At 34.8% G+C, this 23,563-nt stretch overlaps 1 long non-coding RNA gene across 1 annotated transcript; it reads left to right on the top strand.

The window, feature by feature from the left end:
• The first annotated feature begins 257 nt into the window (after positions 1 to 257).
• On the top strand, positions 258 to 14,728 carry LOC135413822 (uncharacterized). Its single transcript, XR_010430406.1, has 3 exons — positions 258 to 1,051; positions 2,192 to 2,347; positions 12,569 to 14,728. It is a non-coding gene; the product is annotated as an uncharacterized LOC135413822 (long non-coding RNA).
• Positions 14,729 to 23,563: the final 8,835 nt, after the last annotated feature.

Genomic DNA, 23,563 nt, shown 5'->3' with positions numbered 1-23,563 from the left:
TTTCTTTCTCCTCGTCAGTATTCAGGGGCTGTAGTGCCATCTGGCAAAGGTTTCAGTTGACTAACGCTGAAGCAATAAATTAATACAGTAGAAGATGCTACCAACGGCTTTAAACCAATTAAAATGCCGGAAGCAGACTCTGCGTGTTAAAATGTCATGTCATGATCCTGCAGCAGAGAACCAAAGAACTGTAATAATCCAAGTGTGAAAGAACAAAGATTGTAGGATTCAAGGGTATTGCTTGGTACGAGCCTTATGGCACGCACAACTATTCTCATAATTCAAAATGGTGAATAGTCTGACCCATGTGAGGATGGGCGCCAGTTTTTTGATAGAACAGGGTTTGTCTCATGCTTTTGTAGTCTTTAGTTTGGATCCAAAAAAACAAACCAAACAAAAAAAGAAAGGGTAAGTGAAGTGTGTGTTTTAGCTCTTCTATGACCATCCAAAAGCTTCATGGAAAAATGATTGAAAAAACCCTCAATTTACAAAGGGTTTCACTGCTGAGAGACAGAGAACAGCAAAAAGGTACATTGGAGGACAAGGACTAAGCAGCAGCTGCTTTTGTGGGTCTGTCTTTCCGGGACTTAGACTGCAGGACCCAGGCTCCACAGGATCCCCCATCCAGAGTTACCTCCTCAAGCACAGGGCAGCTGCAACCATTCTTCAAAGGAACTGATCAGAGCTCGCTGCTCTCTTTTGAAGGGTCTGCTTCCCTCCAATTCTTTATGGAGACTGTAAAGGTGGATGCTGTGCTTGGGAGTTTGAGACTTTCCTTACAGAAACACCCTGTGGCCTGACTCCTTTCTTGGGGAAAAATGTCACTGGATTTGCAAGCTGAACGGAAAGCTCTTGTAGCAGTGATGCAAAGCGATGCCATAACTTCTCCTGAAACAAGCTGAAGATTTTTAGGGAACTTTTTAGGGTTTTTTTTGTTGTTTTTTCTTTAAAGCAGGAGAGAATAATTTAAAACAGTCTGGCAAAAGGATGTTATCAAGGTATTTCTTAAGGTTTCCAAGGCAGGAAATACCTATGGGACCATTCAAGACAGGTAAGAAGCCCATTCCTAAACCTGTCAGTTTAGTAGATCATTTTGTACAAAATAGAAAGGAAAGAAAATAGAAGAAACATTCCATATCCTTCCAAAATGACAGTATAAAAATCTAAAAACATTTTTCAATAAGTACCACTTACTAGCTTTCTACAGACATTTATGGAGAGCAATAGTGTGCCTGTGTTACTAGAAAATATTTGTTATTGTCCTCCACAGATATATAGTGAAATGTGAGATGTCTTTGATTGTAAATTATTATTATTATTATTATTATGAGAAATAAGATGAAATAATGCAGTAAAACCTGCTAATACCAAAATTAATCTTGAAAACTTTTTTCTGCTAAAAGTCAATCACTATAGCTGAGTGACACATAAAAAAGTACCAGGGTGGAGTTGTATCTTTTAGAGATATGAATGCTAACAGAAGATCCCTACTGAAATATTTGAGATTTCAAAGTAATATAATAGTTGTATGTATTTTGGAAGCACAAAGGATCCTTTTAAGGTGGGCTGATCACATCACTCTGGAAGAAAAGACGAAACTTGTCTTTTTTCATGAATGGCAATGGTTTAAAGAATGTTAAACACTGTTTTTTCTGAAGTATGTGTTGCTACAGCCTTGTACACTTGCACAAGTCAGACATCCTCAGCTTTCATTTATGTTTAAAAATATTTTGCAGTCTAATGAGTTTTTTGAAATTCCTCATAAAGCCCTATCTATATTTTACTAAGTTAATTTTATAAGTTTTTTATTAAAAATTAAATAAATTTAAAAAAATAAAAAAGCTTTAACAGCTCCAAATCTATTTGCTGAATGAAAATACCATTTTCATTTGGACTATAAGATGTGATTTAATGTCTGTCATAATTAATTCAAAATGCTCATAGTACAGGAATGTTGTGGGGGGAATGCTAAGCAGATTCCTCAAGCAACCCGTGATTATATAGACCCATATAACACAAATATAAATAGAGGAGTTTTCTAGATGAAAGTAATGCTTATGATTTATTGAAACAAACCATTTTTCATAAAGATTACAAGGTAAAGTTATTTTCTTCTGTATGTGAAGCAAGACCTGTGAGAATTAACTTACATCTCCCCATCACAGTCCTTCCCCATGTTTCTGTTTTGCAGGGATCTCTTTAAAATACTTTCTGTGGACTACTGTATATCAGGGAAAGAAAAGCAAAGCAGTAACCAGGAACTGAGTTTTGTTTTCACCATCCTCATCTTCATAATCACTAAAGAACATCAGATTGCACCTAAGCAATCTACCTAAATCATGCAAAGGTAGGTTCCCACAGCTGAAGAAGATTTTAAAGGCTTTCAACAAAATTATTGTAGTGATGTGGTGACATACCCCTATAGAACTGTCTGTTCTGATAGTTCTGTATCTCCTTTGATAGAGCAGGAAAACTGATTTTAAATTGTTTCCTTCCACAAACAGAAAAAAAACCAAATTCTGAATTATCTAGATCAAATTTTGATCTGTTAGGTGATATGTGAGAAGGCAATTAACTATTAGAAGTTATATATAGTCTTATTTTTCAATATTTCCCAGAAAGAACAGTGTCTTCATTATTTATGCTAGTATTATGCTAACAACAGCAAACAATGGTAAATTGCCAAAGATAATTTGCTTCTAAACCACCTTTTACTTTGTCCACTATTTCTAACCTATTTCCAGAGCTCCCTTGAAAATCAAGGGATGGGTTATTGTTAGTAACCAAAGACTAACCAAATACTTTAGGAAACCTTTAATTAGATTGGAGGTAGTACACCACTGAAAATACATGAAGCAGATATTTTACCAAATATTCATATCCAGCCTCTATCTACGTATGGGAAAGGGGCAAATTGCCCCTGCTATTGGAGGGTGCACCAGGCTTGGGATGCAGCAGCCTTGGGAAAGGCAGAGGGACATTTCATCCCACCCTTTCAAGAGAACACAATGTGCAGTCAACAGGGAAACCAGGTACAGCCTTCGTTGCAAACCATGTAGATGAATCCTTTTTCTTGGGCTGCATAAACCATGTGCTTGAGATCACATCCTTAACCTTGAAATGATGATGAGGTAGTTACAGGGAGGTGAAGCAGTTCTTGTGTTAAACACTGTTTTTTCTGAAGTATATGTTGCTACAACCTTGTACACTTGTACAAGGCAGACATCCTCAACTTTCATTTATGTTTAAAAATGTTTTGCAGTTTAATTAGTTTTTAAAAATTGCTCATAAGTTAATGCTCAATTAATAAGTTAATTTCATATGTTTTCTTTTAAAAAGTAAATAAATTTAAAAAAATAAAAAAGCTTTAACAGCTCCAAATCCATTTACTTCAGTGACAGATGGTGGAAGGGGGGCTGACTCCTCTGCTCCCTTCCCTCTTCTGCCCAGCACGGAGAGTGGTGGAAACAGCCCTCTGCCCTGACCACCTGGACTCCTCACACATACATTCCAGAAAATAAACCTTCTGCTTTATTTAGTCCTTGGAGGTACCTCAAACCTACATTCAGATTTAGGTGTTTTGAAGCTTGGACGTTGTGTAGCATCATCCTATCTCAAACAGGGTGCCAGCATGGCCAGCAGTGAGTAACAACCTGGACATCCAGGAGTTTCTACAGCACTGTTTTTATCGGAAAGGGCAAAACAGGCAACAGAACAACATCAATCTTTACATTCAGACACCAGGGATCTTCTGGGGAATTGAATTAAAATAAACAATTTGAGAGTATATCCAGTGCCCTTGCAGAGCATATTATAGCTGCAGTAAACCACTCAGCTGACGTGTTTAAGCTCTTTTTTCTTATTTGAATAATGTAGTGTTGCTATTAATGTTTAAAACACAGATAATTCTTGTGGCCCTTCCCAGTTGATGTATCTTAATGAACTAATGCCAGCTGAGTGGGATGAGTCATTGGCTTAGTGACCTATGTTCAAAATAACACTCAAGATTGACTTTAATTTTGCCTAAAATTATACAGGGCAGACACAATCTCCTCCCTCACAGGGAAGGTTCTGTGTAAAACAGAGATGGAGATACTATACCCAAACCAGATAGACAAGATGATTGAATAGATCATTTGCAGGTGTGATTGTTATTGCTACTGCTCTCCTTGAGCTTTAACACAAGCAGGAAAACATTTTTGTTGGTTTCAGGGCCTTTGCAAACTGCTGCCATGGTAATTTCACTTCAGTGATTCCAAAATCAGCTTCAATTATATAAGCAATTTTTAAGTAAAAGAAGACCAGGAGAATTAGGAAATACAAATTGATGCATTCAGTCATAGTCATCTTTATTTTTGCGGTCTACACATAAAGTGTTATAACATTTAAAAAAAAAACCCTTCTTGTTCTGAAACTAAAATATTAGCACTATGCAAATTGGCAGAAGTATCAGTACAGCAGTTCACATGGGTGTAGGACGTAATTCAAAGTTTGCCTCATTATATTGAGCCCCAAATTTACTTTGATAGTCAGAGAAACATGCAGATTGAACTTCTGAATTCTTAATTCTGGTTGAACTTCTGAGTTATTAGAGCTAAGATTCTGTCTTCATTTTATCATTTTTGTTCCACAATTATTATCTCAAATAAACCCTAATGGAGTTGTTATTAGCAGCACATTGTACATCCCAAGCATGATACTTCCACAAAAAAACAGACAAGAATTTTCAGCAATTGTAAGACAGAGACTTTGAGAGATTCATTAAGACTTCACAATACTGAAAATTAGAAGAGAAACAAAGATTGGGAAGGCTTACTCCAAAATATTTCATTTTTTTCCCCTTAAAATTTAATAACATGAGAATATATTTTTAATTAGTATTTCCCACATTCTACAGAAGCCAGAAATATAGAACTAGAAAGGAGTAAAATTTGTCAATATTCTTTTCAGTGAATTTAGTGAATTATCTCCCCGCTGAACTTTAGTGTCTAAATCAAAAGCATTTAAAATCTCAGTCCACACTGAGACAAAAATTTTAGTATAAATGTTGCATAATTGAAGAGTTTCTAAATTCCTGAATTTTACCTTAACTGTCCCTCCTTTAGGTGCCTTATGCAAATACCCTGTTTTTCTGTAAAGTGTGAAATAATAATTCAAGAAAGCAGAATAGTACAAAATATATATTGATATATCAGAAACTTGTTTTCTTAAGATGAAATCTAAAATCCAATTGTCTTATTCAATAGTGTTGCAACTTAATTTACTGTTTTCCATCCCTGTTTTTTTCACATACAAAATTACATGCTTTTTATAATATTCTGTGAAATATTTTTTACTATATAAATCAATAATAATATACTAGGCTACAATTGAAATTGCAGTACTAATATTAACTGCTGTTTAATCAGTTGATCAAATAACTTTTTTGTATGGTATTATCAAATATGCTGGCTTTCATGGCACTGTGTTTACTGTCAAAATACACAGAATTTGTAACTGCATTAAGAAATATTGACTTACACACCTAAAATTGTATCTTATTCAAGTCACTTATCATTGCAGTGTGCAACTCCTATCAAAATATGCCTTTAAAACTTGATGAGTATGGAGAGGAATATTTTGAGGCAAGTTGAGAAAGTGGACTGTAGAACACCATATATGTCTCAGACAGCATGGGGTCCTGAGCAGAATGTGCTGTTGGGGTGGAATTATTCCTGTGAAAAAGTGTAGAGTTGCATAGGAGAATATTATTAATTTCCCTGACCAGTGATCCTCAGTTACAGGTCTTCAAGCTCAACTTCATGTGGTGCCACGGGGCTTTCTACCTGTTGTTTCTTGATGGTGTCTTCCTTCATTAAGATTCTTTTTACAAATATTTTTCCAGGAAAATAATTGTTAACATTTTCCCACTAATGCTCCAGTAATTTTTCAGGTGAAATGAGTCTTAGCTAATCAATGGCACTGTATGACATGCCAGCTATGTCACACTGCAATGTGGATGATCCCATTGCTTCTCGTTCACTGTCAGCTTGAGTCACTTGAGTAAACACACTTTCAGTGGTGTGAGAAGCCTGGAATGGTACCTCAACTGTATTTTGTTGCAAGAGAATTCTTTCCTTAATATTCTCATTCTCAATGTTTAAAAGTCATATAATGAGATGAAAACAAACACATATTCTAGATCCCGTACACCTCAACTTCTATCTGTTTGCTGCTTACCTTAGTCTTGGTCATTTGAACTAAATAGAATGATAAATGTTAATACCACAGCTTGACCTGACGGGGAATGAAAAAGGTTGATGATAAACATCCTGGTAAAACTCGAGAAAGCTGAATTGTTGTTGCAGAGTAACAAGTTTGTTTGTAATTTTTTTAATAGAAACTGTGATTTAGATATATGCTTCTGGCAAAATCTCAGCCACATAAACATCTTGGGTCATCCTGTCAGGTATTTATGGTTTTGTTTTATGGCTATATAGAAGAATCTAGATTTTTAGTCAGAGGGGAGACTACTGTGTCATTAGTCCCTCTGTTCCTCCTCTGAGTGTTGCATGGGAAGGAATGTTGCATGCAAGATTTTATTCAAGGACGCTAAAAAATGGTTTCTTCTATAAAATTAATTCATTTTTCAAAAGTTTTGTCAGGTTTGACATTGTCTGGTTTTGCTAAATATGAGAGACAAGTTTTTTTTCTTAAGCCATCTGAAGAAAAAGCATGTCAGTGTGTTGACTTAAAGAGAGTCATCATTTTGGTTTTTTCTTGTGGCTTCACTGCTCCCCTCCACACTCTCCCCTCCCTCCTTTGTTTTGTCACATCTGAGGAGATTTGCGGAAGGAAAGTGTAAAGTGATTTCTCAGTTTCCTAGGCTTCAGGCTGATTAGACATGTTGAGGTGCACTTTGGCTCTGTGACAGTGCTTGACAAAGCTGGTAGAGCTGGTGATTCCCTTGAGGGGCATTTTTAGTACATAACTCTTAAATAAGAAAACATCTGCTTTTTTTCTTACTATTTTTCTGCCTTTTCTTATTCTACCTCTCAAAATGAAAGATGCAGGAGACTGTTGAAAATAGTTTTACTTTCCCCCTGAATAAAATAATAAGTCTTTTTAAAAAACTGTTAAACTGTTGTTGAGGTTCATCACAGAGGCAGATGGGTCGGAAAAAACATCATCAAAGACTTGATAATAGGGCACATAATTGCTTTCTTTCTTTCTTTCTTTCTTTTTCTTTCTTTCTTTTTCTTTCTTTCTTTCTTCTTTCTTTCTTTCTTTCTTTCTTTCTTTCTTTCTTTTCTTTCTTTCTTTCTTTCTTTCTTTCTTTCTTTCTTTCTTTCCTTTCCTTTCCTTCCTTTCCTTTCCTTTCCTTTCCTTTCCTTTCCTTTCCTTTCCTTTCCTTTCCTTTCCTTTCCTTTCCTTTCCTTTCCTTTCCTTTCCTTTCCTTTCCTTTCCTTTCCTTTCCTTTCCTTTCCTTCCTTTCCTTTCCTTTCCTTTCCTTTCCTTTCCTTTTCCTTTCCTTTCCTTTCCTTTCCTTTCCTTTCCTTTCCTTTCCTTTCCTTTCCTTTTTCCTTTCCTTTCCTTTTTCCTTTCCTTTCCTTTCCTTTCCTTTCTTTCCTTTCCTTTCCTTTCCTTTCCTTTCCTTTCCTTTCCTTTCCTTTCCTTTCCTTTCCTTTCCTTTCCTTTCCTTTCCTTTCCTTCTTTCCTTTCCTTTCCTTTCCTTTCCTTTCCTTTCCTTTCCTTTCCTTTCCTTTCCTTTCCTTTCCTTTCCTTTCCTTTCTTTCTTCCTCTCTTTCTTTCTTCCTCTCTTTCTTTCTTTCTTCCTCTCTTTCTTTCTTTCTTTCTTCCTCTCTTTCTTTCTCTCTTTCTTTCTTCTTTAACTTTTTCTATTATTTTCCAGATTTTGCCATAAGTGTTCACAAAGCAAATTAATTAAGCTGTTTATTCTTCTGTGTGATATAAGAGCAATTCTAAGATCTTCATGTTGTTCAGCAATGTCTGAACATCCATTACAAGCAAACATAACAAAATTTCTTTGTATGTCACTGTTCTGGATAGTTTTCATAGGTCAGTCATAAATTACCACCTTTAGAGGACACATAATTACCTTTCAACATTAATATGTTTAGAATAAATTCTTGTTAAAGTCAAAGAAGCAAATTATCCCAAGTCACTTGGGATTAATGCATTCACATGCAGATAACAAATACTGATAGAAAAAGCTTGCTAAAATATTCATAATCTTGGAAACTCAAGGTTTGCCTTACTACGTATCCAAAAGGACTCTACTTATGACTAAAATATAAACTTTACCACTATCATTTAATTATTTACAGATGTAGTACAGCTAGAGCTAATGGGAAATTTTACTAGAATTTGTGTGACATCTCTAACTTGGCTTAATTTCTTGGGATGTTTTCAACAAGGAATGTCACAGTATTGTGACATGTAAGACATGTATCATGTCTTACACCTTGGATGATTTCTTACTCCATGCTGACAGAGAATATGGAGCTGGCATCCCTGGCATGGCTGACTTTGAGACATGAAGCTCTCATTTCATTGATGGCAAGGTCCAATGATCCCATTTCCCTGAAAACACAGCACAAGCTGATAGGCAATCACAATGTATAAGAGCTATGGCAGAAGGCAAAACATCATTGCAATATTCTAACCTTGGTGTGTCCAAGTTCCACAGGATCCTATTACACTACAGAGGTTTTCAGGAACTCTATAAAAAGCTTTTATTTCACAGCATGCAGTTAAGGAAATTACTGGCTGCTCCAGGAAGGGAGAAGAGATATGTCCAAAAAAAAGTATTGTAGAATCACAAGGGAGAGATTTCAGGCATTTAAAAAAATCTAACAGTTTTAAAATTGATAATAGTTGTGTTCTGTCTCATACAGCTAAGAGGAACATTTTGAATATTTGATTGTTTAAAGTTTTGAAATTGATGGTTTTGATCAAAAATGTAGTGTTGGTTTTCAGTACTGAGTTATTTTTTGGTACCATCAGGAGTTATTAAGGAGAAACTTGCTGTGAATTGTTTGACAGGAAGATTTCTAGAAGTCCATTTTCAGAGCACAAATTGCCTATTCACTGTGTTTGGGAGGTTTCAGGGCTTCTACACTCTCCTCATAAGGAAGCTGCTGAAACAAAAATTACTTTTTTTCCACTTAGATGCATTCAAAGCCTTGCTATCAGTTTTTATTAAAAATGCGAAATGAATTTTCAGCAAAGCTTTGACAGTTACATTGTTAATGTGCCTTCAGGCATATAATTAGTAGGAGACTTTAATCTTTTATATTCCATACTTTGATCAGAGCAAATAAGCTCAGAGAAGCCATAAAGTATTGACCAGCATCTTTGATAAAAGAAAGTTGTAAGCACCACTTGAAGATACTTTCACAAGCGTGAATCCACATCATTAGTTCTGCACATAACAGACAGTATGTTCTCTTATTGTTGTTATTATTGGTATATCAATCTATCCATACAGCTGGGGTTTTTTAATCCCTCTCCCCATGTTTTTTTTTGTCAAAACTTGAGGTATTTTTCAATATTTATGGAAAAAATCCTTGAAACCTGCTCTCTGTAGCAGTAAATAAATAAATCTATTGCCAATTCCGTGTGAAAAGATTTAATTGATCATTAAGAAAATGGGTTTGGTAGGTTAATAAGGAATATGAAGCTGTTTGCATTCATATTTTTGAACACAGAATGGAGACTGAAATTAGGGTGCCCTTAAAGTAAACTAGGAATTTGATATTGAATTAGGACAACAAAAATTGTGTTTGAAAAGTCAGCACTTTATAGTAACTAGATTTTAAACTTTTATAAAATATCACGTTGAAACAAGACCATTCCCTAATTGATGTTAGTGGGTGAAATAATCAGATTTTTTTTATGGAATATCCAAAATTGTCCTGATGTTTGGAGTTATGAAACATTAAAAAATAAAATAAATTATGTTTTTTTCTGCTGAAATAGAATAAATAAATCAACTCACCAGAAATAAAAATTTTTAGGCATCTCATAGTTAGGCTATTTAAAAAACCAAGAAGCTTGAAAAGATGTTTTGGTTTAAAGTCCTTCTGTTTTTCAAAAAGAAACAAGGGAATGACTCCTGATTCTTCTTCCTCTCACTTAGAAAGAAAGAGGGAGAGGGTAAGATCACATATTGTTTAGTCTGTTTTATACCAGTTCCTTTGGTTTTTAAAGGCTTTTGGTGGTCCATTTCTGCCCCCAGTGAACCCCTGGAGTCTTCATCCACTTCTGGTGATCAGCCTTTCAATTTAGGCAGCTGGTGTGAAGAAATCAAAATCACATATTTCCAGCTGTTTTCTCTGGTTATTTAGCATGAGAGAGCTGTTGGGCCCAGCCTCAAGAGAGAAGGCAAACTTATTCAGAAATTCTAATGATCAGATTCTGCTAATTTTTTCTTGTTTCATCTATTTCCATAATGAAAGTGAAAATGTCTTTTTGTCCCCAAATTTTAGAAAATTAATTTGATATATTTGTGACTTGTGATTCATATCATACAGTTGACTAATCCCCAAAGGAGAATTCTGTTGTGAAAATACATAAGTTCAGTAGATAGTATCTGAAACACAGGACCACATAATAAGAAAAAAATATGAACCTGAAGTAAACTTTTTGTTAATTTCAGGAAAAAGGAAAAATATACAACAATTTCATTCATTGCATATTGCACTCAGTTGTTTCACAGACTACAGAATATATTTAGTATTCAAAAAAAATCCATAAATAATTCTATATAATCTTTGAGAAATAATAAATTTATGTATTTTAATTATTTCTTATATAAACTTTTTTAAATATAAAAGCATTTTAAAGAGTTCATTATGTTGTCTCTAAATTATGAAACTAATTGTTCCAATCTTCCTTCACCAAACTCAAATCCAGAACTTAGACTTTATCTCAAATTGTTTTCTCATCCCTTTCCAGAATCAAACCACTGTAAGGTAACAAGAAGCAATAATTTAGCATCAAGAAAAGACAACTTTTTCCAATTTCTCCGTCTTTACTTTCTATAGGGAAGATCACTTCTGCTACAGTTTGCAATGACATTATTGACATTTCAGTCTTGGGGGTAAAGGAAATTAGACAGACGTTGCTTTGAGGTTATTTATTTCAAAGGTTTTTGCAAAATAAGATAGTTTCTCCTGTCAAATATCAAAATCATTTAGACTAACTATTCCTGAAGAGGAGATGCCCAGCTCACACATAGGACTAAACAAAACAGTGGATTTAATGTGATTTTAACTAATTTGCCTGTCTCTAGACAATTTCTCAGTAATTTTCTCCTTTCCAAGGCTTTGCTGTTTATTTAGTTAGATTTACTTGTTCATAAACAAGTTATCTGTGAAAACCTAAAAATTAATCACTTTGCCATCTTTGTTCTAAATTATTCTTTCATGGGCAAATTGTGTTGATTTATTTACTGAAACACAATTCATTTGATAGCTAATATATATTGATCTGGGATTAAAAAATGTGCTATATGGAAAAGTAATCTTTCTAAGCACGAGTTTGGTAATTTCTCTCAAAAAGAAACATTTAATCTAAGGATTGTGATGGAAATACATTACATATATTTTTATTTTCCCTTTAATGATAATAAAAATCAGATAATCATAGTTTAATGTGCAACTTGGATACAAGATCAGGGCACTCTAGTGATGAAAAATGAGGGAGTTAAAACTCATAAGGGCTATTTTAAATAACAACATTTAGTTTGTCATTTTTTATTTTTTCCACATGACAAATTCAAGACTGTATTTTCATTAAAAATGCAATACTTTACACACTACTTAGTACCTTCTATATTTAATCAGCACACTGAAAGAGATAGTAGTCTGTCAGGAAAAAAAAAGTAACCATAAACTGGTATGATTGAAGAATGCACCATAATGCATATTTTCCAAGAGCTCATTTAAAATAGTTTTTCTTTCGAATATCTAAAAAGCCTTCGAATAATATTTTGTACTAAAAATTTTAGATTCCATTTGCACATAAGGTACTGAGTCAATCAATTTGAAAATGTACTAAAAGTGAAAAAATTACTCACATTACTTCAAAGCTGTAAGTTGTATTTTGCAAAAACTTTCTAACCTAACAAAAAATAATTATGTCACTTAAGATAATAAGTGAAGCCTGTAATTAGGTTATTGAAAAGCTTTAAAGCTTACAGATATTGAATAATATCATAATGCATATACATGCGTTTGTGCTAAGAATATAAATTGATTTTTCCGCAGATTTATTACAGGCCAAATCGTTGTGGCTTTGTTTGTTTGTTTGTTTGTTGTTTTTGTTTTGTTTTGTTTTTAAATCATGTGAAGGATGAATCAATGCTATGAAAAAATCCAGCAAGTCTCATACTGAAAAAGAATTTCAGCTGCAGAGTAACACTGCCAGATCCACCACACCTCTGCAGCTAGAAGTCTATTTGTTGTGTCACAAGCTTCATTTGACCTGAGCAGTGGCGGGGGAAGTGAGACACAGTCTCAGCTTGTGCCTTGCTGATGGTTTTCTTCCTCTCCTCCCCTTCCAGGGGATCCAGCTCATGCTGCAGATGACTGGTGGTGCTGAAAGTCACAGCTGAAACTGCACCTTGCCCACCAGAGGCAGAGTGAAGATGGATCATCTCTGGTGGCAGCAGGGAAGCTGTAGTGATGCGGTGATGGGCTGTGACTCCGTGGTTCATTAGAGAACAGCTGGATGAAGACACTTTCCAGTGAGGGGAGGCAGCAGCTCTTGGTTTTCCCCCTCCCCAGCAAAGGGAAGTGGCTGCAAACCCAGGTAGGACAGGGACAGCACCTCTGCAACAGACTCTGATCTTCCCTGTGGACTTGCTCACTTGGAGAGACATCAAAGTAGGCTTAACTTTCTGCTGCAGCAGAGAGAAGTCAGACTTCCAAATCACAAGTTATCTTTTATTAAAAACGTAATATTCCTTGTGGCTGGTGCTGATGTACCCATGATCATCCTCATAGGCACATATTATGTTTCCACCCTGAGACCAGGAGACATGATGTATGCACTCAGTCTGGAAAGTATTGCATATATAGCATGTGACAGAAATTATGCCAGTACCTCATTACACATGGTTCTCCTACAGCTATCCAGAACAAACTACTTTAAAAACACCACAAAACCCAAACTATGTATACTCCTGTATTGTTTTCCCTCACATTTTCCTGCAGTTTCTTTACGGTTTTGATAAACTCTTCGTGTTTTGAGAGTAGTACTGTATCATGGGTTAAAGTCTTTGTGTGAGAAGCTAAGTGCTTTAAGGCTGGCTGTGAGGCTCAGAAAGAAGGCTGTAATGAGAGGCTTGGGGTACATCTTAGTTATGGGAATCACAAAATTCTTGCCTGTGTCTGCTGGAGAAGAGTTCTCAAGGGCATGGATGCAATAATATTGGGGAACTGCCAACAGCATAACTCTGACTTAGAGATGTGAATGTTTGCTTAAACTTTCTCCAAGGGAGGAAATAGTGCTCAAAACTACACATAGCTTATTTCCATGCTTTTTTGTCAAGAATGGAATTTTCCTAGGATAGGAAATTGAACATAACAGCTGTTTGTGTAAATTAGTTAATACAGGTTTTTTTTTTAAAAAAATCAACACTTTTAGAAAATCATAATATGGATTTAATAGACAGTTGTTGAAGGAAGCATGAGTATGGCAACATTAGCTATATTCAAGCTGCTTGAAGGCTGGAGGCTTTTTCCTATTTTTTTTCTTTCTTTTTTTTTTTTTTCTATCTCATAAATCTTACTGCTTGAATAGGTGATACACAGAGTGTTACAATGTCACTTCAATTCTTTAGATGAAAGTTAACAAATCCTACATGCTGAAGCAATGTGAAACCATAATTCAACAGAAGTCAGGTGGCTGTTATTTGTGTACTCTAGCATGAGTGCTGGTAACTGTGCAGTGATGGAAGATCAAAGCAAAACAAACAAAACCTTACAATACCTCTGTGCTTCCCCAAAACAAAACAACAGTAATTAATGTTGGATAAAACACTTTTGGCTGTAAGCTGCTGAATATTACTCACAGAATATATTATCCTCCCAAAGTAGCTGTTATTCATTAAATAAATTATTCAAGAATAGTCTTTTGCAGTATTTGACCATCTCTCTATTTGGTTGAATGCCAACTCATTGAACAAATTGTTCAAAAGATAACAGCTTGATTCATGTATAATGTATTTGAAAAGCTTCTTTTCTGGTTCTTACCATCTCTGTAGAGACTAAGTAATATCCCGTACATTTATTAATAATTTGTCATATGGCTGGCAAAAGTGAATAAAGGCACCAATAAGGGACAGGATCTAACTTATCCTGAGGTCAGTCAGAGTTTTGCCATTGACTTTAAGTAGATCCAGAATTTCTCCTGAGGTGTTTAAATGATGACTTTGAATTGTGATGCACATTGTTAGTGTATTTAAGTTTGTCTATAAGGAACTGATTCTATTCTAATATCCTACAGTGACGACAATGTGCCATAACCTTTTGGTACAAACTTTCTATAGATGACTGATGTAGGAATAGAATAATTATCCAACATGGACAGAACTGTTTGTGTTAGTTACCTCTTTTAAGAGTCACTCTTTGAGCTTATATCAATCTGTAAATCACAGGAAGTACGGAAATCGCGGTGGTGATGTTGATATATTTTGGCAATAAATATACAAATAAAAAAACCTCGCAAATTTATACTGTCTCTCTGCTTTATGAGAAGCTAAAGTCAGAGGTGATACACAATAAGCAAGTTTCCAGCAGCCTGTTTGCTGAGCAGCTCCTGCGTGCTGGAGACGAAGTGACAATGATAAAAGACCCATGCTGTTGATTACATTAGACAAGACAGGACGAAATAGCACAAGATGTATTAATGTTGAAGTTAGATTTAAATCCAGGTATAAACGACTTCAGGCAGTGTGCATAAAGCAAGGGAGCTCAAAAATAAAGCACCTTGCATTTATCCAAGGCTAGGGGTTCATCTATCCAGGCTGTGAATGTTTTGAGATGAAGTTTGCAACAACAGCATTGTAATTTGACTTGGAAATCCATGCTGCCTTACTGCTTGTGGGCACTGCATTGTACATTGAACTAATTTTCAGTTATTTTTTTTCTTGTAATCTTTCAGCTTTTTTCTCAGGCAGTACTTTTCAAAATACGGTCATTTTTATGTGTGACCTTCAATTTCTGCTTATTGTCATGTTTAGATAAGAGCAGCTTATTAAATATAATATTGGCCTATTCTTACAATTACATAGTATGCCAGTAATTGGGGCTTTTTCATTCATTTTTAAACGTATTATAAGAATTATTTAATACCATTAAGCTTTGGAAACTTGCTTATAGAACCTCCATTTAAAACGCTTGGATGGTAAGTATATAAGGATTTCTAAGGAAAGAATTTTTTGCTATTTTTGTGTTACTTTGAATTTGTAGAGTACGACAGTTTTACTGAGTTGAAAGGAGACAAGAGTCTTCCCAGCTCCTGATTACAGCTGCAATCATCCTCGTTTGGCTTATTATGGAAGAGGAAGGTGGGAAGAATATTCTCTGGGAGTGGTGAATACCTGCGGGACCTTTCCCCATCTGATAAGCCTTTAGACTGACAGCTGCATTCTGATTTGATTGTGCTTTGATTGTGCTGGCTGATACTCGGGGGTGTTAGTGAGACCTTTTATATATCAGTACATTGACTGAGTCTCACAATGGCCTAAAGATTTTATGGTGCTAGGAAGAATATGCTGTTGAGCTGTAGTGTAATCAAATCATTCAGACACCTCAAATATTCACACCTGCCTTTGTTTTTTCAAGTTTAATTTTAAATGAACTCCATGTTGACTTCACTTAGCAGGATTTTCCAATGATTGCAAATATTTACCCACCTGAACTAAGGAGGTGTTTGATGATAGCTAATGAGATTGGAAATATTTTTTTTTTACAGATTAGAGCAGTGTATTCCCAGAAGAATAGTGTAATGGAATAAGGTGCTTACTCCAGAAGAGCTGAGTCTGTGACTATTAACACACTGCAGTACAGATGGTGGGTGAAGCAGGTTGCACCTGCATCAACAGCATGCAGGTGTAATATACTTTCCCTACCTCTTTCCATTTTGCTGCTGTGTCCACAATTTAGGGGGGCAAAGAATTCAGCCAATAAAGAAAACCCCCACAACTTATGCTACCAGCTTTTCCCTCTAGCTCTTCTGCTTTGAAATAAAAGCTGGATATATTGCCTTTTTTTGAGGGAGGGGAGGAGTGTTAAAATGTTTGGAACTGTATTTTAGGCATCAATTCAAAAATGTGAGCTCAGCTCACAGCACTTTAAAATCATACATTTGACATCAGTATACGTGGAATATTTATATGATATATATTCAAAACTAGTTTATTGTACGCAGTTTCCTAACTCCAGATCTTGGCATTTTGCTTTCATTCCCATTGTTCTCTAAATTTCTTTACTGCCTAAAAATGGAAAGACACAGCTTTGGTTATTAGATTTGCTTTCTTATGCTATCTTGTTCCAGACAAACCATCAAATAAAGATTTTTGAGAATGTAAAGGCTTGAAAGTTTCACTTTGATATCAGTACCTACCCCACATCCTTACACTTAATTTGAAAGTTTTCACTAGAAAGAAAAGCAACCAAATGATTTTTACATTCTGAGTAGAGTGGCTATTATGCTAATTATGAAGATCAGAAATTGTAACACTCAAGTCAGAGAGAAATGAACAAGCCATATTACATTTTTACCAGCACTGAAAAGTTTTATATCTCTATTTTCCCACTGCTCAAACTTTAATTGTAGTTAAAATAATAGTGATGGTTCTGAATCACAATAACTGGAATTCTATTTGCAATGAACATGTTTTCTTCTCTCTTTAATTTCCATTTTTCTTTCTTCATTAAAAGACTGATGTCAAATTCAATTGCCTAAAAATGAGAGACTGCTCAGAAATAACAAACTATGTTGAATTTGGGTTCTACTTGCTAGTCTTTGCTGAGATGAAGTGAAACTTCTTTGGAACCACAATTTGAAAAAAAAAATAATGATGCTAAATGACCAAATGATGATTGTCACTTTTAATGCATTTATCAAAAGACCTCATCTGAGGCTCCCTGAAGTTCAAACTACTTGTTCCCTAAACAATATGAAATGATTTTTTATTTACTTTTAATGTAAAAAATGTGATCTACTCAAATCCTAATTGCCAGTTTGCTGTTCAAAATATTTTTGAGTAATGGAAAGTAATTTTATAGGCCTTGATCACTTTGGCCTTGATCACTTTCTTTCAAAAACAAGAAGTAATTTGGAAAAACTCTGCTATCTGTGAATCAAATATGCTTCTAATGTTGCTTAACAATTTTTGGAAAAGAAAGAGATGAAAGGGGTTCATTTACCATCTTAAAGAGTCACCAGTTTGAAACAACCAAATTCAACACTTCTTTTAATTAAATCCTCCTTCTGCTTAAGTAGTATATAGTCTTTCTCCTGCAAATTAGCAGTGGATTTTGGGCTGATGCCCGAGGCAGTAGAGCATTCAAGTCTAGATTTCTAACAGTTTACTGAAGTTGATCTTCTCTTTTACAGCATGATTTTGATAATAAACATACTCAGCCTCACATTACTCAGGATTGAAAATAGCAAAGACTTTTTAGTCCTAAGTACTAAAACAGAACGGTTGTATATCCTGCCTGTGGTAACTGAGGACTGTGAAGTCAAAATAAATAAGAGAATTAAAAAATCTATAACTGGGTATTTGTCTTGTAGCAGAAGTATATCTACTCCTTGACATTATGTCTACAGAAGACAATATGAATAAATGTGGGTCATTTTATCTATAAAGGTAAACAGCACAAGCGTTCACATGTAGATAAATTGAAATCTAATCAAGATGGAATGCTGGAATACTATTTGAAAGAGAATTATCACAAAATTAGATGTTGATATACTGGAGAAGATTCATTTAAGGAAATTGTCAGAAGGTAATTTCATGTAGGTAAACATTTTTTAGTGGAGAACTTATCTAATGGGTCATATTTGGTATGTGAGAATGTTTAGGTATCAGATTTATACTTCATTATTATTTTTTCCTGTATTCACTTTTCAATTTATGAGGTTTGTGCTTTGGCAAACCATCTGCTCTTTTAAAATTTCTTCCCTTTTCATTTCAAGAAATAGCAAAGGTATCTTATTGCTTACCAGGGTACTATAAGATGTTGCTATGGATTGGAATGTGCCACCTCAGGTACATTAGTGTGATGTCAGTAATGGGACTATGAGGAAGAGGGGATACGTTTCACAGGACTTAATGATAATTTTACCCTTCTCTGCAATCCCAACAGATATATCTTTGTCCAAGTTACAGTCAGAGGCTGATTTTTACTTTGAAGTCTTGTGGGAGTCCCAGGCAGAAATTATTTGGGAAATTTCTCTAGTGTGTGTTTACTTGGCTTGCTGTTTGCAGCTAGTTTCCACTCCCTATCAACTGCTGTAATCATACCACATTTCAGAAGAATGGGATAGATGGGAATGCTCTGGAAACCTGTTTGTCTGTACTGTCTTCTAAAATTTAGGTGTTCTGAATCTGAAAGGAAAATCTCAACCTTCAGTGCTTAAACCCTTGCAATTTCCTCCCTTTCAATATTGGTACCAATAACAAATACAAAGGGACAAACATTGGGCAACCCCATTGAAACACAACATTTTTAAGCAGATAACATTTAAATGACATAAAGAGGGCTAAAGCTGACCTCAAGATTATATGTTCATCCATAATTAATGTGTTGTCAAAACCTAAGACAAAAAACCAGCATATGACAATAAAATGCTTATGTGAATTTACATTTCTATCCAGAAAAGCAGAAATATAAGAGAGGACTCATAGAAATAGACCTACAGAGACTTGTTATTCCTAATTTTCTTATTGTTAACTTTTCAGGAATGAGTTTATCCTGTAGCCAATGTAACATAGTTACTCTCACAAGCTTAACACAGCAAAAATTATCATGGCTATACAATTGGACAGATACTACAATATAGACACTGTGCTGCTGCAGTAGCTACACAGAATCACAGATTATTCTGAGTTGGAAGGGACAAGGATCATTGAGTCCAACTCTTAAGTGAGTGGCCCATATAGGGATCAAACCCACAACCTTTGTGTTGTCAGCACCAAGCTCTAACCAACTGAGCTAATCTCAGGTTGCTGTGTTTATGTAGCCATGCCTCATGGCTCACAATTTCTAGATAAAATGTCAGAGAAATTATTAAATAAATAAAAATATTTTACTAATCGTGAGGTGCTGGTAAGCCTCTCCATGGATTAGTTCTTGTATTCTCTGCTCTCCCCCTAGAGAGCTCTCGACATGTGACAGTAGATTCTTTCTGATACTTGGAGGATTCAATGACTTAGATGTTTTTAAGTTTAATTAAAGTTTTAATATGCTGAGACATTTCCTAATTCATATACTACTCAAAGAGAGGTAGGTATTTAGGGCATGAAAACAGTAAGACATACTTATGCTTGAAAACTCTACAGCCAGAACTATTTATTTAAATCTGAAAGCTAAAATTGCCTTTTTATCCTTTTGTATTGTTTCCCCCCAATTTTTCCACATTTTTTTTGTTTTGTCTAGCTCCAGAAAATAAATCTGGATCTGTACTTACTGATTTACTATGTGTAGAGGTTGGTTACACTTAGATTGGAGTTTTGGGGTTTTGCTGCATATATAGCAAAAGTATTTCTAGAAAAGGTATTTCTATCCAAGGACTCTCAAGTGTTTCTCAGTTGATTAACTCCCACATCTATCCTCTCCTACTCTCTTCTATTCCAACCTCCATCTGTTATTTCCTGCTAACACTTTATTGAAGGCTTTTCTATCTCTTGGCATGTATTGATTCACTTGGCTATTTTTTTTGTTGGTTTGAGGCTTTTTTTCTGAGGAATAAAAAGTTGTCCATCTAAACCCCCACTCCATAGTTTCTTTGGTATTAAAATTAGCTACCATAGTCATTGTAGAGTTTGGTCTTCATTCACTGATTATTTGAAATCTTATATCCCATATGTGAATGATTTGTAAACTTTCTGATAAGGAGAGAAAATTTAGGGTAATATAGTACAAAAAGGAGAATAAAGTATTTAATGAAGGTTCTTTTAAATACATATGAAGCGAAAAATGTTATGTTTTTCCTTTAAAAAATCATATGTCCCTTCTGTTTATTTTTTAGCTAAAATTTAAAAATCACTGATATGCCTTCAACCTTTAATTATATTGTCAATAGAAATTTGGTACTTAGAGGAAAATGTCAGACCTTTATATATATGGAAGACATCATTAAGGAAAAGTATCCTTAGCACAATTATTTTTTACTTTGTTTGGAAGTTTTAGATTTTGTTTAAGAATATTTTTTTAAAGTGGAAAGGCTATGTTGGAGGAAAAAACAATAAAAAAATACAGAGTTCAAAACAGAACTTTGACACAATTTTCTGCCTTTTTTTTTTTTGTAGGGATGGGTTCTTTTAATTATGTTGGTTCATGTGTAAAGATGTGTCAGTTTTCATATCAGGAAGAGGCATTCAGAAACATGTCTGGGATATTAATTTTATCCTTCACAAATTCAAGATGTAGTAAAAGATCATCCCATTGACATCATCAGAAGAGAAGCATTAAATTGAGAATTTGGGAAGTTTCAACAAAATAAGCAGAAAAAGGCATAAATACAGTAGCTTTTCATTATGATTGATATGGTAATTTAAAAAGATAGGCAAACACCTTAACTTCTGGTCATGATAGTTAACAAACATCAAACTTTGAGCAGTTTATATTGCCTTATCATGAAGCAAGTAGTTTGGCTGTGATGAAAATAATTGACAGTTAATGTCAGTCTAGTTCCAAACAGCACAGCAAAATACCAACATACTGGCAAAGAATGCAGGAACAACTAATTTTAAAATTATGAAAGTCTGCGTCAGCTTCAACAGAAAACAGCTACTCTCCCCATTAACTTAGAAATGATCTGGATGTAAAGTAGAGGTGATTGAGGGGAGAAGGAGTATCAGGCAATACTGAGTCAATACTATTGGTCAAGAATGTGAAGTGATCTTAGATATCTACTGGAGTGGCTGTTAAAGGAGTCTGAAGTTCTCTGCAAATCTCCTGCTCTTTGTGCACCTGCCAGAAATCCCTGCTCGAATGCACAGGGTGTCTGAGGAACGCGATAAGGTCAGGCTGCACTATCGCTCCAAATTCTACTGCAACCTGATCTGCTTGGGAGAAGGAGATATCAAAATGCATAAAGAGTGGGGTTGATAACATCCCTTCTGAAAATAAGGCTGACTAGAGTAATTTCTTAATGAGATGGATGCAATTGAGAAATCCACATTTGCCTCAGATCTATATGTAGGAAACTTGAGTTTATGTTATGGGCTATTGTTACTGCTAATTATGAAAGTATGAAATTTGAAATAATCTTTACCATTTTGGCCTATTCTACATTTTTATTTTTTCATTCCACTTCTTTTTTATCCATGAAAGCGAAGAAGAGCTGAAACAACATTTAACATCATTACCTTCCATGCTGCAATAGATTCCACTAAAGAAGAATTAAAAAAAAATAAAATTCTTAAGCTTCTAGTTCTAATTCTGCTGCCTTAAGGAGGTAAACTCATATCGTCCTCAGCAACCCTTCAAAAATTAAATTCAAAGACAAATCTGAAGATCTCTCTCTTACATTTCCTAGTATGATAGAGGTTATTAAAAGCACCTGAAATCAGCTAAATGCTTCAAGTAGAAACATTGAATAGTAATATTTGTAATTTAAATCTGTCCAGACATAAGGTGAATGCCTATTTTATGAGTCATTGTAACTTTTTTTGAGTTTATTCTTTTAGTCTGTGTTGTTTACCTCATTGCCTTTTATATTGCACTTACAGTCTCTTATGTTTCCTTTGTCAGGTGAGGAGATTTCTGGTAACCACATGAAAAGAAATAGATGTAAGTCTATTAATATTTCCTGTATTATTGGGTGCTTTATATATATTGCAAAGTTTAAAAGACAAGCAACAAATTTAAGCAGAATTCACAGCAATGCCCACACAAATTGCATTTTAATGGCTTGGTACATCATCATCAGTAAAATAGAGAGATAAGTTATCTCAGAATAAATAAATATTTAGCAGATAAACAACCCTCTACATCTCAACTACCAGTAATGTTTCCAAGTGTACTCTCTCTACAGTTTGTTCTATAGTTTTTCCATCATTCAGAAGTGTTTTCCCCAAGACAGCATTACAAACTTATCTATGTGATCCTGTGTAAACAACGTTAATGAACAATAGATGAAATTGTCACCTTCTTTTGCATTTTTTACAAATATTTTGTACTTTAGAACAGTCCTCTGTTCAAAATCTCAATTCGTTGCATACACTTTTATTACAAAAACCACATAAAACACTACAAATTTGCAGAGATTGACTATTTCTTTGTAAATTAGACAATGAGAGATTTCCTAGAAAAAATTTCAGTTAATTTCAGGTACAAATTGAATTGCTTCTTTCTTGAAATGTTGCCATACTAAATGGAATTTGCAGGAAGTCAAGCCTGTACAAAATTATTTGCAAGATTATAGATACTGCTGGAGAAATTACTTTGGTTCTGTAGGCCAATTTTAATATGAATTTTTGACTAAGGGAAAAGGACTTTCTTTGAAAAGGCATAGTGAAAAGTGAGAAGTTGGAGCAGCTTATCTCTTTCACAGCCATAATGAGTACATCATTCATTTGCCCTGAAGAGCTTCTGATCTAAAGAGATGAGATGAACAAAAGAATGATAAGTGAACTGCATAGGGTCAAGCAGCAGGTCAGAGCCAGAGCTGTAAAGAGAATTCAAAGTGTCCATTAGCCCACGTAGCTATGGAAAAGCTTGTGTGCCAGGCATAAATGGACAAAGGATTATGAGAGATCATTCCTGTATAGTAAATTTTAAGGTGTCGCTGAATTCTTTAAAAATATATAATAAATGTAAACCATTAGGCTTCAGCATATTAGAAAAAAAAGAAAGCTGAAAGATGAACAGAAGTTGTCACAACTCATTAAGGAAGTTATAAACTTTTCCTTCCTGAGAATTGCAGCCTATCCAGATCTAAGGAGAGAAAAGAAGATAAAGTAAATGGCATTTACATTCTTAAAGGAGAAAGTACTGTGCTACTATTACTGGAGTAGCTACTGATGAGGCCATATCCTTAGATAACTTACATTTCAGCAGCAAGAATCACTACATCTCTGTAGTTCTGCTCTGTTATCTGTTCCTTAAGAGTCTTAGGAAGGGTCTGCAGGTCAGTGAATATCTCCTGTCTGCTTGTTTCAAGCCTGCTCAGGTTCCTTAATGAGATGTTTCTTAACTTACTTTGTATGAGGACATTCTCTGAAATAAATGTCCTCTGAGAAAAATTAAGGAATTGGTTTCTACACAAAAAACCCAAATCAAACCAACCAAACCAAAAAAACCCAGTCACAACTTTT

The sequence above is a fragment of the Pseudopipra pipra genome, chromosome 4 (genome assembly GCF_036250125.1).
Source record: "Pseudopipra pipra isolate bDixPip1 chromosome 4, bDixPip1.hap1, whole genome shotgun sequence".
Classification (NCBI taxonomy): domain Eukaryota; kingdom Metazoa; phylum Chordata; class Aves; order Passeriformes; family Pipridae; genus Pseudopipra; species Pseudopipra pipra.
Note: the sequence above shows the minus strand (reverse complement) of the source record. Positions and strands in the feature narration are given on the sequence as shown.